Consider the following 17,562-nt stretch of genomic DNA (forward strand, 5'->3'; position numbering starts at 1 on the left):
TTTATATTTACAGAGAAAAACAGTGCCAAGAAGAGGTGTTTAAAACATATATCATTTATGGACTAGTTGTTGTAAAAATAATAATACAATTAAAAAAGCAGCCACCACACTCAGCCACTCTCACTGCTATTCATAAATTTAATTCTTCGGAACTTTCTAGAAAACAAGTCACACAGCTGAAAGGCCAAGAACTCCACAACAAACAGGAATCTCTCCTAATAATCCTATTCTCCTGCTTGACCACATGCTCTTCTGTTGAGGTGCTGCCATACTATACTTTCACAGCTGTTTGTTTCAAGACGATGCATTAGGATTAAAAGTAAAGATAAGTTCTTTTTTCTGTAATGTTTTAACAGTTTTGATCTTCTAGTGGCTGTTTTAAGGTGCACACATACAGTATGGGTAGGGATTAGGCAATCAGACAATATTTTGAAATTAATAAGAATATTTTTCAATGTTGATGCCCAAAAGCAGCAACTTACCCACATTTCTTTTGCTTTTAGTCTGTCTCTGCACTATGGTGAGTCTAACCTGCAAAACCTTAAGTCTAGTGTACACTAAAGAAGGTCTACCAATAGGATTTTCCTTATCTCTATCTTGGTTTCTTCATTCACAAGTTCTCAAGCATTTCCATAGCTTTATGCAGACACCATGATTATTTAGGATACTAAAGTTGGTGCATTAGTTAGGATTACGTTTGATGCTATGTAACTTGTGAGGGAAGAATGGAGTGTGAGATAGACAGGCGGATTGGTGCAGCGTCCACAGTGATGCGGGCTCTGCATCGGTCTGTCATGGTAAAAAAGGAGCTGAGCCGCAAGGCAAAGCTCTCAATTTACCAGTCGATCTATGTTCCCTACCCTCACCTATGGTCATGAGCTATGGGTAGTGACCGAAAGAACGAGATCTCGAATACAATCAGCTGAAATGAGTTTACTCTGCAGGGTATCTGGGCTTTCCCTTAAAGATAGGGTGAGAAGCTCAGTCATCCGGGAGGGGCTCAGAGTAGAGCCGCTGCTCCTCCACATCGAGAGGAGTCAGATGAGGTGGCTCAGGCATCTGATCTGGATGCCTCCCTGGTGAGGTGCTCCGGGCATGTCTAACCGAGAGGAGGCCCTGGGGAAGACCCAAGATACGCTGGAGGGACTATGTCTCCCAGCTGGCCTGGGAACACCTCGGGATTCCCCCTGAAGAGCTAGAAGAAGTGGCCAGGGAGAGGGAAGTCTGGGTATCTCTGCTCAAGCTACTGCCCCCCGCAACCCGATCTTGGATAAGCGGAAGAGGATGGATGGATGGATGGCTATGTAACATATGAATAGCACTTAAGACAAAAAGTAAAATTTTAGTGTCATCAGATTTTCTGTATCCCTTCACTTTCTTGAAAAGAATAATCAACAACTGAATTTTTTGAAGCTCAGATCTGCTAAGCATATGGTATCGTAAAGAAGGTCCTACCCATCTTATAGATGAGACCTACATTTTTGCCTAGAAACCAAAAAAAAAAACGAATACCTGTTCAATTCTTTATAAGCAAAAAGAAATGTGTTCAAATAAATAAAAGTGCAAAAACATTTGATTTCATTAAGAACAAATGAGTCTAAAATGAAAAAGAAATCCTGGTGCTAGCCATTCATTGTCTCTGCAGGCAGGGGGGACTGCATAAATAGCCCTAGACATTACTTGAGCAAAGTCCTATCTAGTGATGCAATTAAATCTTAATGCCAAAAACAATCCCAAATGAAAAAAGAATAAAACCAAGTGTTAGCCCTTTAACCTCTCAATAAACTGGGTTGGTAGCTCAAGACCTTTTTGATAAAACGAGTAAAAAAGCTTTTCTGGAAAACCTGGGCTGGCACAAAAACAAGTCAGCACCAAGTGGCCTAATAAACCATTGGATTATTTCTCTTACTGTGCAAACAATAAAGAGTATATGACAGTGAAGCGCCATGCATTATATGTACTGTATAGGCCTGTCATAAATCAACGTTATTTTGTTGATGTACAAAAGGATCTAGCAGGAACATGTTTATCACCAAAACGTTCATCAAACCTAATCTTTTTTTTTTTTTTTTTAGATAAAAGACTCAGTAAAAGGTTGATAGCTATAAAATTATTGAAATGTGTCAGCCAGGGTGTGTTCACTGGCTTCTGTTTATGTTCTCTTTTCATTTCTTCTTGGTTTATCTTTAAATGTTTTTCATATCTTCACTATAATTATGCATTTTATTTTAATTGCTTTCAATTTATTTATTTCATTTCTCTGTGTAATGTGGCATTTTCTTATGTCCCTTGTCTTCTGTGGGTAGCACCCCAAGAGGCGGGACCACCCTGGCATCACCACTCAAGACTTCCCAGGACAACGCAGCTCAGCAGTGGTGCACCGTATATGGAAGCAGTCTCTGTAAGTATTGTTTTTCGTTTTGGATATTCGGGCTCTTCTGTCAACTTTTTGCCTTGTTTTGTGGATTCTGCCTTCGGATTGTGTTTTTGTGACTTGGTTGCTTTGGATTGCCTTTTAGGTAACTCCTTTTTGTTCTTTTTGACCATGTCTAATTATGTGTTCTATTGATTTTAATAAATGTTTTATTTATAAAGATTTGGGTGAGACGTGCCTCTGAAAAAGCAGGAGTGTTTCATGGTTCTCCCTCATTTTTGAGTTCTTTGTACTCTAAGGCCAGTTTACACCTTTAGAGGCCTAGCCAGGTTGAAGCCTGTCAATAATTGATGGGACAAGTTGGATTGCTGTCAGTCTCTCCTCTGGACAGGTCAGAGTAGGTCCTGGCCTTGTTTTTGTGGGTACTTTCGAAGGTCTCACAACCTTTTGTTATTTTGGAGACTCCAACCTGCAGGGAAAACCTTTGGGTTGGTGGCAGATTTGGAACTCCAGCCATCATAAAAAAAATCTCACTGAACTAGTGTGGTGCTGAGGTATCATTCATTGCACGGTTGCACTCAGGTCCTAATCTGGGATCCTGAGGTGGTTTGACATGTGGTGTGTACAGCAACCACACTGTATCAGTGCCTGCTCCTAACATCTCTGTCTCTCTCTCTGCTTATAACAATTTTCTACCTCTGCCCAGTTGAACTGTTTTGCCAACAAATAGACAGTGTTGTGTTTGTTGGCAGGATGATGATAAACTGTGGACTACTAAAACTCAAAATTAAGTGACATTGGGTGCAAAAAAGAGTTATTGAAAATATATTTTATAACAGTTATATATTATTATCTGCCTTATGTTTATTTACATTTTTTGTCAGTTTTGAATTATTTCTCATGATTGCTGGGAACTCTGCCTTGGATAAGCAGTTAAAGAATGATCCATTGTTTTAGTGTTATTTCTATTATTTTTTTTTATTATATGCTAATTATATACTATGCCCTTTAAATTTGCTGCCATACCAGGTACTTTGTTGGTTGAACCCCAAGAAACATGTCATACCTTGGTGTCACTGCAGCTGGGTCTCTTTTTGGCTTTAAATTCTCATCCAGAATGAACTTTAGAGCATTGAGTTTATGGAGATGATTGTACAGTAAGTATTACTGTTTTGTATTGATTTTCTGTTTTTTGTGATTTTATTTATTTTTTTGCTCATTTCTTTTGTTCTGCTTCTTGATTACGCATCATTACTTGTTCGCTTTGGATATTTAGACAGATCTTTTTCGATTTTTTAAATTTTTTTTCTTGTTTTGATCTATTTGGCAGTTACTTTGCTAATTTAAAATAAAATTTTCTTGTTTATTGCTATTTTTAAACTAAATTTCAAAGGAAACTTGGCCAATAATAAATTATAAAACAGCATTAGGTTTGAATTGATAACTGCTTTAAAGTCTTTCAAAAATGCAGAAATCAATGGACTACACTGGGGGCATACTGTGGATCTTGTGCATAAACTCATTTTTTTCCACATATCCCTTGCAGGACTTCCCCCATATTTCTAGGATTTTTTCAAATCTTAAACTTTTCATTTTTTCAGGTTCACTAAGCTAAGATCCACTTGTTTACGACATCTTAAATAACATATTTGGTCATCTTTTTTCTTTAGATTTTGACATATTTTTTTTCCACAGGTACATGTGAGTTTAAAGGTTTAGATACCTCATTGTTGATTTTGGTTGCTGTATCCATGTTTGCTTCTATACAATAGCACAGTCAGTTTCCTACCCCCTTGGCATCCTTGCATGCTCCAAGAAATTCTTTCTTAATTGCCTGCCAGGGTGAATTTTACATCCTTACATTTTAGGGACTGGTAGAACCTTCCCAATAAGCTGACACAACACAACAACAACAACATTTATTTCTATAGCACATTTTCATACAAACAATGTAGCTCAAAGTGCTTCACATGATGAAGAAAGAAATAAAGGCAAAATACCACACTTTCTTCCTTTTTTTAAAGCCAAGCTGGGGCTTGATAGAACAGACAACATGAAAGCTGACGAAATCCCACCAAAATATAAGATTGCTGCTGAATTTATAAGGAAATAAAAAAAATAACTCAGAAGGGGACTGAAGAGAAAAAAACTCACATCTGCATTCTATCCAGAAGGTGGTCTTCTTGCCATCCTGTCATCCCAGTGGGGAAGTGGTCTTCTCGCTGTTCAGTCAACCCAACCAGATGCTGGTGTTCTCCCCATCTAGTCATCCAAGCTAGGAGCTGGTCTTTCGATCTCATCACCCCCTTGTCACCCATTTTGAATTTATCCATGTGGATGCTTTCTTAACATTTGGTCCTCTTTTCAAATTGTTTGCTTCTTTTCTGACACATGCTTGCTGTATATTGTATAATTATGGACAGCATGTATTTGTTTTCTTGAATGGTTTCGTTCATCATTATCAAAAATGGATTTATTGTATTCTTTTTACTGAATCATTATATTAAAATTACCTTTTCATTTTTTTCACTTTTTTCTTTTCATATTTTTGTTATAAAATACATCTACCCTCTATTCAGTAACTATATAATTTTTCATGCAAGTGTAGCTGTTTTTATAGTTTTGTGGATAATTTTTTGATTTGATTCAGTTTTAAACAATGTGCAGAAGACCGGACAGCTGGCCAGATCATCATTAAAAGTAAAAAAAACATAAAATGGCCTGGCAAAATAGTAATCAAAAACAGGTTGGAGGTTGAGAGCAATAAAAGCTTATGATTGTCAAAGCCAAAACTCTAAACAAAAAAAAACTTTCAGAAAAAGTCCTAACTCTAACTTTTTTCTTTACCCCTTTGTATTTTTTTCTTAAGAAATTGATCTGACACTAGGATAACAAGTTACACACTGCCATTTTACAGTATATAAGCAGAGTGTTATGCTGAGTTATGTTGCGTGACCTTTGTGTGGCATAAATGACAAAAGGAATAGAAACAACAAACAAGTATAAACAATAAAACTCCCACTAAATGGCAATGCCTGTAAAAACCAAACATTCCCCAAATTACATTAAGATGACATCACTATTAGAATGATAGAAATGATATACAATTTTTAAAATGGAATGAAACCTTCCAGAAAAAAATCGGTACAATGTTCTGATTTGCCATTATGAGGATTCATCATAAAATCAAGTCACCTATCATTCAACAGTGACTCAGAGGCACAAGAAAAGATTGCAGTATTTGGTTCAATAGATTTGGCATATGCTACTGTTTGTATGATAAAAAAAAACAACCATATGTCAAGCTTGCTTTGCTTAGGAAGGTACTAATGTTGGTAGGCACTCGAAAATGGCCATAACATTACATCATAATGCACATGATCACTCTCCATGTGTAAAATCATGACAACACAGTCATTATAGATCGCTACGTTAAAGGACTCATTATGAAGAAAGAGACAATGGATACAATTCCATCAGAACACTCAGCCATTTGTAGAACCTGACAGCTTTACTGCTGATCCAGTGGAATTCTAATGGATTCTTTCTGTGTTGACTTTGTAGGTTTTCAAAGAAAAGCATTAGATTCCTACATAGTCTCCTCTCCTTAGACTGTTGAAGTAAGACATTCCCTTTAATCATGACATGTTGCAATTCTTGGGTAATCATATTAAACTTTGCTGCATAGTTGACCAAAATAACACCTAAAGCTCTAATTTAGAGTTCACTACTAAATGACGCTTTACTGATCAAACAATTGTGTTTACAGAAATATCTAAAACCTATTAAATTTTTGGTCTATTATGGTAAACACCTTCAGTCTTCATATATTCAACTTATAAATAGCCATTGCTCAGGCTCCACATATTTTTGCCCATTTGACATTTCAAGAAAACTGTATAGTAATTTAATTGCAAACAATTTTCAACAAAAATCTAGTTTTGCTTCCACATCACAGCCCCCCTAAAAGCTCTTGCTAATGGTCCATGTAAATGATAAGTTGTTGTTCATCCCAGTAACGGATATGGTGTCATCCACATCTATGATAGGTGGAATTAACAGGTTTTTTTTTTTTTTTGCAAAAATGTCTACTTCTCTGAAAAGCTTACACGTCTTATTCTAAAAACATAAAAGCAAAGGAAAAGTCTGCCAAATTAGTTTTTTCTTTTTTTTTTCAATTTAATTCAGCCATTTGAAGACCCACTTTTATCCATATAAACTGATAATCCAGAAGGACACTTTATTACTTACTTTTAATCTTCAAAGTCTTCCGGCATTCTCCCATGACTTCTCAAAAAGTTTCACTTTGGCATCTAAGTGCTTTCCTTTATTAACAACTTTGAACAGCTACCCCCTCACACACACACATACACACTCACGCACACATTCTCCATTAAGATTAATTTGGATTTTCTATTACACACATGCAGTCTTGGGTCACACGATTCAGGCCCTTTGGAAAATGAGCTAAAGCCTGTAAACCAGGCAGCTGTACTCCCAGTTCTTTGAACAGTGGCTCTTGTATGGAAGAATAGAATGGCTAATCTGTCCAGCAAACACTGTTATTGGAGGCCTGTAATCAGTAAAGAAAGTGGCTGCAGCAGAAGAGAATGTATCAATTTGCCCCAGGCAGAGCTTTGCAAACACGATTTTCTTGAAATTACGCTGCTGTCGCAGAGCAGTTGTTATTTTCATTACAATTATTAAAAGATAAAAATCCTTCTATTTAGAATCCCCTTACAGATTACTTGTAAGCGATGCCAAAGTGTGTAAATACTTACAAAAGAAAGACCGTTAAATTCTTTTTTCTACGCAAACTATTACAAAACAGGTTTAGTACCCATAAATATTTTTATCAGTATTTTTCTACCTTATATATATTGTTTATACAGCTGACTTTTTTAAAATTACAAAATCATTTATTTAAGAAAAACATTGTTGCTGTGAAATGATGCTGCTGGGTTTTATGCACAGGAATCAATAACAGTTATTCTGAACCACTTTATTTGTTCAATTTGTTCTTGGTAGAAAATTGTGGAAATTATTTTATTGTAAATCATATATCAGTAAAGCGTGTGTGGGTAGAATTAATGAGGCAATAGGAACTTTCCATCCTTCAAACTAGTTCCTGAACCTGTTTTATCCAATTCATATGATTTATTGACTAGTGCCAGGAGCAACCAGAACAATTTTAAGCGTAAAGGCAAGAATTCTTAAGGAGGTGTTACTTGTACACTGATTAAAGCAAAGGTGAGTGGTACACATTTGAGTATGTACCATATATTAGGTAGTAAATAAATGATCTTATTTCCTATTCTGAAAACAAAGTGGGAAATGAGCTAGAGATCACAATTGGACACATTTGATTTTGAAAAACCACGTCATCTGATACTTTCTGCTTAGCCAGGCTCTTGCGCGGAGGGATGTTTTTCAAGGGTACATGATGAGGAGATTTTGAAAATCTATCAATTACTACTAAAATGGTGGGATTACCTTGAGAAGGTAGAATGTCTATTATAATGTCAATGAAGATGTGTTCCCATGGTCTGTGAAGTGGCAATGTTGGAAAAACTTGCTGGTGCATTAACCTAAATGCCCAAAAAATGAGACAAAAGAATATAATAGACCAGGAAATAGTGCTAACCGAAAGGAAAAGCTACAGAATAGCCTTAATAGGCAAAAGATAAAAAAACAGAAGGAGCAAAAAATCTGGTATCAGTTCAAAAGTTGAGGAAATCTTGGTGAAAAGACTAAACCAAAAGTCCTGGTTTCCTATAAATACAGGGTGAACCTAAAAGAAGTACCACATTTGAAATGTTTATTCTACAAAAATGCTACAAGATAAAATACATTTCATTACAACACAAGAAAGGGTATAAAAAACAGATTTTTTTCACTGTTTTAAAAATGATGTCTTCAAGGTGGTGGCCATCATTAGCAATACCCAATGATTTCTGAACGCTTGCATGATTCGTTCAGCCATTTCAAGGGAAAGAGTGGTGATTTTGGGGTGAATAGCGTCCTTGAGGGCTTCAAGGTTTGAGGTTGGTTTGTGTATACCTTTGACTTCAGATAGCCCCACAAGAAGAAATCGCATGTTGTGTGAGATCAGGCAAATTTGAAGGCTACCCGACATCGCCGTGCAGGGAGATCAGCTTCCTTGGAAAAACATCTCCTGCAAAACTGATCTCTGCGCCATATGAGGTGTTGCTCCAACATGTTGAAACCAGGCATCCACCACATCCATTTCTTTCAGTTGGGGCCACAAAAAGTGCTCTAGCATTTCAATGTACTGTAATGTTCTGAAGTGATGGTGAACATTGCTCCCACTCCTCAAAAAAAACAAGGGCCTACAATGCCAAAATCTGTAATGGCGCACCAAACTGTAACCTGCTCTCTGTGCAGGGGTCTCTTATGAAGTTCACGAGGGTTGGTTTGAACCCAACAGCAAATGTTTTGCTTATTTACACAAACTTTCAAATGGGAAATGTGCCTCATCGCTGCACATGATGATGGCAACTCGATGAACAGTTTGCAGAATGTTCGCACACAACTCTACAGCTCTCCCAGTCTCTCTCAGTGAGTTCCTGCACTACCATCATTTTGTATGGATGGAAATGAAGGTCCTCGTGCAAAATCCTCCTCAAAGACGCATTGGAAATTGCCTAAGGCAGAAGCATGTTTGTGCACTGAATGTCTAGGAAAGTGCAAAATTGATGCCCTTACAGCTTGGATGTTTTCAGGTGTTCATACTGTCCAAGGACAGCCTGGAGATTTTCTGTTCAATGTTGTACCTGTCTGTCAAAATTTAGCCACCCACTGAAGAATTGTCACCTTTAGCAGGAATGCTGAAGTGCATTCAGAAGGGGCGTTGCATAGTGATGATGGGTTTGTTGTTTTTGAAGAACTCTTCGACAGCGAAAATGTGGTGCACACTGGACCAAGGCATGTTGCCTACTGAAAACTATAAGGGATTCCCTATCAAAGGACCCCCACCTCAACCCATTCGGCTGCCTCTTCCTCTCGCAATGACTTTGAGAAATGTGGTACTTCATTTTGGCTCACCTTATATCATAAATATTTTTTCCTGAATAAATCGCTAACCAATAGGGAGTAGTAGAATGTTAAGAAAAATAATCATAAACTTGGACACTGAATATACTGAATTGCTATCTCTTATATCCATCATGTGATTTGAAAGTTATGGGGTAGAATTAGATGCTAGTAGAAACATGTAATATACATACATGGAGACAACTGTAACTGACTTTTGCTTAAAATTGGGTGGGAACAAGTAGACGGTTCAGGGAGTGTCACATTTCAAAACCAATTCAATTCCTCATGAAGGTAGCACTCAAAGTAGGGGCAGTGATTTTGAATTGCGAAGATCAGAGGTACTCTCGTTAACCTGATCAGACAGCGAGCAAGCTTCTGATTACAATAAACTATCTACAGCCAAAATGTCTCTTAAAAAGACCCCTATTAAACATTGTATCCCTTTTTATAGCCCACCTGGAAGCGTTCCAGGTGTTTGACCACCTGGTCCTAATTGCACTTCCGGGTGGGGCTGAAGATTCATCCAGCCGGGCTGTTGACTCCATGCAGCTCACCCTAGCGGCCATCCGAGCTTCCAACGAGGCTGTGGAAGACTCCATCTCCCATGGAGCCATGCAACAGGTTGGGGGATCACTGTCTGCCAGGGAGGCTGCCACCAAGCGTCCCGGGGGAGGTATTGAGCTGCCCATGGTTGCTCCCCCGGAACAGATGCAGCAGGGGTGTCCCTGCCAGGCATGGGACCCGGCTGTCCGTCACAACATATAAATGTATGCTCCATGTGCAGAAAGCACATTGCACATGTTCAAAATAAACATAAACTATTACAAAAGAAAAACCTTTTTGTAATATTAGATTATACATTGACATTTGAAGACATCAATGGACTAGATGTAGATGGTGAACGATACATTGTTGTAGGCTTTGAGCGTGCTCTCTCTTGTTAAGTTAGGGCGATAGTGTAGGAGTCTATGTAAGGAATTGTCAGCTACATTTGTAAAAATATGAATTGCAAAATTTGCAAAGTAAATGATGTGTCACACCCCATCAAAAGGAGGTGAAAAAGACTGCTGTTAAGAGAGTTGATAACGAAGAGCCACAAGAGAGGCAGATTTCAGTACTCAAAATACCCAAATCAAGAAATCTACCCTGTGGTGGGCTGGCGCCCTGCCCGGGGGTTTGTTTCCTGCCTTGCGCCCTGTGTTGGCTAGGATATAAGCGGGTTTGCTTCCCGGGTCCTCCCTGCATGGAGTTTGCATGGGTTTCCTCTGGGTACTCCGGTTTCCTCCCATAGTCTAAAGACATGCAGGTTAGGTGCATTAGTGATTCTAAATTGTCCCTAGTGTGTGGTTGGTGTGTTGGTGTGTGTATCCTGCGGTGGGCTGGCGCCCTGCCCGGGGTTTGTTTTCTGCCTTGCACCCTCTGTTGGCTGGGACTGGCTCCAGCAGATCCCCGTGACCCTGTAGTTAGGATATAGCGGGTTGGATAATGGATGGATGGATGGGCATAATGCCTTAAATTATGATTGGAAAAGTTCAAGACATATTCATTAATTTACATATTGTAAAAAGTAATAGCAAAACATTTTTAAACCTGCTCAGTTCGATTCGGTATTACGTCATCAGAGTAAATCTCAGCAGCACCAGACACAATAAAGGAATCGACTCATGGACACTCCAACACGGGACCAATTTAGAATCCTCAGTTAATCTAACTAGTGTTATGCCAGAAATTAATATGTGCCACCACAATACAAATATTTGTAGATCAGAATATAAACCTTAAGTTTTATGCACCTAAAATCTGGAATAGCCTGCCAATAGGAATTCGCCAGGCTAATACAGTGGAGCACTTTAAAAAACTGCTGAAAACACATTATTTTAACATGGCCTTCTCATAACTTCACTGTAATTTAATCCTGATACTCTGTATATCCAATTCATTATAATAACTATTCATGGTGGCTCTAAAATCTGTACTAACCCCTACTCTCTCTTCTGTTTCCTTTTCCAGTGTCCTTTTGGTGGTGGCTTGCACCACCACCATCTACTTAAAGCACCGTGATGTTCCAACAGTGATGGATTAATAGCCAGAAGTCTGCATGACCATCATCATCAAGTCTTTCCGTGAGAACCCTAAATACAAAGAGGACTATTTCATTTATGTTAGGTAGAGTGCCCCAGAGGCGAACTGGGCGGTCCTCATGGCCTGGAACCCCTGCAGATTTCATTTTTTTCTCCAGCCGTCTGGAGTTTTGTTTTTTTTGTTTTTTCTGTCCCCCCTGGCCATCGGACCTTACTCTTTTTCTATGTTAACTAATGTTGTCTTATTTTAAATTTCTTATTTTTTCTTTTCTTCATTATGTAAAGCACTTTGAGCTACTTTTTTGTATGAAAATGTGCTATATAAATAAATGTTGTTGTTGTTGTTAAGTAAAAAACACACTTGACAGAAAAACCAAATATTCCTAAACACAATTGCCAGGGCCAAAATATGAGCCTATATCAAGACGGAGAAACTTTACCAGGAGTCAAACAACCAATAAATGCTGAATTAATAAATCAGAGAGAAATCTTTTACTTGGTATTCATAGTCTTGGACTCTGCATAGAATGAGGCACTAGCTTTTAAAGCATCACAAGTGTAATAACATATCGTGCAACTTTCAGAAATACAATCTTAGCAATGGTGTCTGAAAATGAAAACAAAATAGTATCACGAACACAAAACAAAATTAACTTTGTCCCAGAATAATTACATAATGTAAACAATTAAAGATTGTGAATTCTCCACCATTGCAAACATACCAAAAAACATTTAGAAAACAAGAAAAAAATATTTGAACCTCACAAGTCCTGAAAATCATGCAAATCAGGACAACAAATATGTTTTTGCATAAGTTGGAGGAAAAGTGAAGTATCTGAATGAAACCATCAGTAGAGCAGTTGAACTCCAGACAGACAGGACTACCAGTCTTATCCAAACCCTAGAAGTTGGATCCATAAAAACAGAACATGTAACAGAACTGGTTGCTGCATATTGTACAACCCCCAGACTTTTTCCAGTGTTCTAATTTATCCTGGGTATGGATAGTGTGATGGACAGTCGGGACCTTGCCCGGTTGGGACGCCCTTTTGAGGAAAGGTCTGGGGGAGTGGACATATCACCAGCAGTACCGCCCCCGGGACATGATAGGGCAGCCCCCCTGGTTCACATTGGGGCTCCTGGACAGCTCCAAAGCCATGGTCTGCAGCACTTTCACCACACTCGGAAGTGCTGCCAGAAGAGGATCCAGATTCCCATGCAGCACTTCCGCCAAACCTGGAACTTGATTGAGGAGCACCTGGAGCACTTCCAGATGCAGTATAAAAGAGGCCGCTTCACTCCACGCGGGGAGCCGGAGTTGGGAGACAAAGGACAGAGCTTGCGAGAGAGGACTGGAGGTGGCAGAAGAAAAGGACAGTAAAGAGATAAGGACTGAGCATTGTGGAGTTTGTGCACTGTGTTGTTGTGCAGAACGTTAATAAACGTGTGTTTTTGTGGGACATTCTGAGTCCGTGTCTGTCTGTGTCTGGGCTAACCTTCACAATAGTTATTTCAAAAAATAAGAACCAGACATGAGAATTTATTGAATGTTGTGTATTCAGCTCTTAATTCATGGATTAAGTCATGCAATCGATTTGATCATTTAATATTTTTTTATAGATTATACACATTTCATTTCCCAAATTAATCAAAACTTGGGACAGTTTGACACAGTAAAAGATGCAAGCTACAAAAAGTGCATTATTGAAATTCAAAGTGAGAGATCTGCAATAATCAGCAGCATCTCTAACAGCAAAATCTGCAAAACAATATGCATAAACTGCTAGGGAAAGTTTAGCCACCGGAATCAAAGCATCCATTCTAAATGTGCTCAAATGTTATCAATTATTTTGCTTAAAATATGATGAAGGAATTTAAGGCAAACTGTTTTAATTATATAACTTTATGATAAATTTAATAATGATTCCAAGAGCAATAGCAAATGTCAGGTGTGCTAAATATTCAATTATGCATTTTTCTATTTATCCTGATCTAGTTTTTCTATTGTACTGGTGTTTAGGTATTCTCTGCTTTAACAGTTCTTTAGTAATTAAACGACTTTTGTATTTTAATATTCCTTCTTCTCTACATCACTGGTTCATTAGTGCTGGTTATTAGAAAGGATCACATCAGTTACAACAAATAAACTGCAACTCAGTGGGTAGAGAAACAATTAAAAAGAAGCTCTTTGGATTATTTTTGAATTCTTCGGTGGCCAATATTCAATTCATCCAGCAATCATAAATATGTTCAAATGTGTGTGATGTCATGGCACTGCTGGTTTAAAACAGTGACACAAAGTTTTTGGATTAACCTCAGAACTAAACAGAATTGCCACTCGCATTTGCGTGTGTGTGTGTATTTACGGATTCTTGCTAATAATGGTTTTGACTTTTGGTATTACGCTTTTTGACCATTTGAATTCCATCCCATTTTTTGATTTTGATTATTGTGATGCTTTGCATTTCTGGTAACTGTTACAGTATTTATCAATGTGAATGTACAGGTATGTGCGTTTTATGTTTTATTGTTGTTTTGGTTGTCTTTGTATTATTATTTTTCATTTTTTTTTTTGTTATTTCTGTTGATTTGGTTTTATTACAGGCTAATTGTTATGTCTCGGCCAGGGTTCCTTCCCAACAGGGGTTTCAAATTCCTTTTTTATGTCTTTTTTTACTCATGTCTGATTCAGTTGTGTTAATATTGCTTTTTTTGTCAATTATTTGCATTATTATGTATTTGTTATTAGTTTTGGGTATTTAATATTTATGTTTCATGCTTATACTATGCTCCATGAATTTTGTGGGAGGTTCCCCAAGTGGAGGGGCCATCTGTTTATCTCTGTCAAAAGACGGCTCTGAACTCTAAAATGGCTCTCCCTTGCAGTACATTGTATGCATTGGGAGTTGGTGAGTTCTCTGTGATTGTTGCTTAGATTTGTTAATAATTCTCCAGATTTTTTTTTACCGCTGACTCTCTTTCTTGACACAGGTCTTTGTACTTTTTGGAGTTTTTAAGCTACAGAGCATTTTTCATCATATATATATTTTTTAAACAGATTCTTCATTTGCCCTTTTGTCATATAAGCTGCACATTGTTGGACGTTCCTGTTATGAGGCTTTTTGCAGGTTCATGACAGAATATACTGCTGAAAAATAAAAAAGCCCCTTTGTAGCAACACCTTGGATTCTGTGGATAACTATTTCCAAAATTACTATGATGCCTTGAATGTCTTTTTGCCTTTGATTATTCGCCTTTTCTACAATTCTACATTCTATGAAAATTCTATATTTAAGGACTCTGTTTCTCTTAACTGTATATCTGTCTGATGTAAGTGTGCACTATTTATTTTTTGTATACTATTTATGAATAATTTTTCCTACATAATTTGAATTTGTTTTTCTTTGCAAGTAATTACCTCTTATAAAACACTTGGAGCTACATTGTTTGTATGAAAATGTGCGATAGAAATAAATGTTGCTGTTGTTACCTTGCCTTGTCTTTAGGGATTTGGATGATGATGACATTTTTGTTTTGATTTAGATAAAGATGTACAAATATGTGAGAGAAATATCCAGTACCTGTTGGAGCTACAGTAATCCCTCCTCCATCGCGGGGGTTGCGTTCCAGAGCCACCTGCGAAATAAGAAAATCCGCGAAGTAGAAACCATATGTTTATATGGTTATTTTTATATTGTCATGCTTGGGTCACAGATTTGCGCAGAAACACAGGAGGTTGTAGAGAGACAGGAACGTTATTCAAACACTGCAAACAAACATTTGTCTCTTTTTCAAAAGTTTAAACTGTGCTCCATGACAAGACAGAGATGACAGTTCAGTCTCACAATTAAAAGAATGCAAACATATCTTCCTCTTCAAAGGAAACAGAGAGTAAAGCAAACAAATCAATAGGGCTGTTTGGCTCTTAAGTATGCGAAGCACCGCCGGTACAAAGCTGTTGAAGGCGGCAGCTCACACCCCCTCCGTCAGGAGCAGGGAGAGAGAGAGAGAAACAAAGTCAAAAATCAATACGTGCCCTTTGAGCTTTTAAGTATGCGAAGCACCGTGCAGCATACTTAAAAGCTGCACACAGAAGGTAGCAACGTGAAGATAATCTTTCAGCATTTTTAGACGAGCGTCCGTATCGTCTAGGTGTGCGAACAGCCCCCCTGCTCACACCCCCTACGTCAGGATCACAGATAGTCAGCGCAAGTGAGAGAGAAAGAAAAGTAAGTTGGGTAGCTTCTCAGCCATCTGCCAATACCGTCCCTTGTATGAAATCAACTGGGCAAACCAACTGAGGAAGCATGTACCAGAAATTAAAAGACCCATTGTCCTTAGAAATCCGCGAACCAGCAAAAAATTCGCGATATATATTTAAATATGCTTACATATAAAATCCGCGATAGAGTGAAGCCGCGAAAGGCGAAGCGCGATATAGCGAGGGATCACTGTATATACTTTTAGAGCCATTGAGACTCAATGGAAAGCTAAGCCTCTGATTGCCAATGCCACGTCAGTTGTGGCCAAGTCTCCTGATTTTGCCACTGCTTCAGGTCTGTCATTTCCTCCAGTTGTTTTCACCAATACCTTTACATCATCCTCCCTAAGGTCTCATCCTTTTAGCCTTCTATTTATTTTCGTGCCACAGTTAGTAGGGACCTGAGGCCCCAAGTAACTCTGACTGAAATCATGCCCCTGAAAGCTGTTGAGGGTGTCAAGGAGCCACCGAAAGTTGATAAGGGTGCCTAAGGGCCTCGAAAAGATACAGTGGGTGCCAAAGGCCATCTGAATGATGCTGATTGTGCAAAGAAGTCTCCTCTGAAAGTTGCTGAGTGTCTTGAGGTGGTGCCTGCTTTTTCACATGAGAGTTAGGAATCAGCATTGTTGCTGCAAAGCACCAAGATGCTGTTAAGACTCCTGTGCCCTGTACTTCCCAAGGTGAGTAGGTGTATAATGTATTCTTCATTTCTATTCAGTTGTTGCCACCAGCTGCCTGATATCCAGTTGTGGCCACCAAGATGAGGTCTTATTGCCTCATCTACCCTGCCAGGCCAAAGTCTTCTTGCCTTGACTTACCCACCGGGCTAAAGTTTTCTCTTCTTACCATTAAAAGTGGGGAAAAATGTGTTTTATTTGGACTACTGGGAGTTGGTTGGGGTGTCTGAAAACCACCTCTTAAGAAGGGGACTATGTTATGTTTCTGCTAGAGTTCCTTCCCTGGCTGGTGTTCAGATTCCTTTTTTATGTCTTTTTTTGCTCATGTTTTGTTCCTTTGTTTGTGTTAATATTGTTATTTATGTTAATTATTTACATTAGGCAGTATTTTTATTAGTTTTGTGTATTTAATTTTCATGTGTCCATGCTTCTATTATGTTCCATGTATTTTGTGGGTGGACCCCAAGAAGTGGGGCCACCTATCCCTCTCAGTCAAGGGACTGTCCTCAACCTTATAAAGTCTGAGTAAAATCCAAATTTCATTGTGGTACATTATTTGCACTTGGGGGGGGGGGGGGGGGGGATTTGTTCGCCTGTGGATTAACTATTGAACTAAAGCAACTCCTCCTTGATCTTTTGTGCTTCTTGGAGCTTTTGTGCCATTGGGCATTTTTGTTAATAAATATTTTATTTTATAAAGATTCTTCATTTGCCCCTTTGTCATACAAGATGCAGGTTGATTGGCTCTTCCTCTCGGAGGGCTTTTTGTAATATTTTTTTTAGTTTTTTTTTAATGGAACTCTCAAGTTCACAACATTAATTATGTACTGTATCCCTTCATTTCAGGGGCTCAAAAGTAATTGAACAATTGACTCAAAGGCTATTTCATGGGCAGGTGTGGGCAAGTCTGTCGTTATGTCATTATCAATTAAGCAGATAAAAGGCCTGGAGTTGATTTGAGGTGTGGTGCTTGCATGTGGAAGATTTTGCTGTGAACAGACAACATGCGGTCAAAGGAGCTCTCCATGCAGGTGAAAGAAGCCATCCTTAAGCTGCAAAAACAGAAAAAACTCATCTGAGAAATTGGTACAATATTACGAGTGGCAAAATCTA

At 38.3% G+C, this 17,562-nt stretch overlaps 1 pseudogene; it reads right to left on the reverse strand.

Moving 5' to 3' along the window:
* Positions 1-3,856: 3,856 nt before the first annotated feature.
* The window catches only part of LOC114651193 (mesencephalic astrocyte-derived neurotrophic factor-like), a 38,178-nt pseudogene continuing 24,472 nt past the window's right edge, over positions 3,857-17,562 (reverse strand).

This window comes from Erpetoichthys calabaricus, chromosome 4 (genome assembly GCF_900747795.2).
Source record: "Erpetoichthys calabaricus chromosome 4, fErpCal1.3, whole genome shotgun sequence".
NCBI lineage: Eukaryota > Metazoa > Chordata > Cladistia > Polypteriformes > Polypteridae > Erpetoichthys > Erpetoichthys calabaricus.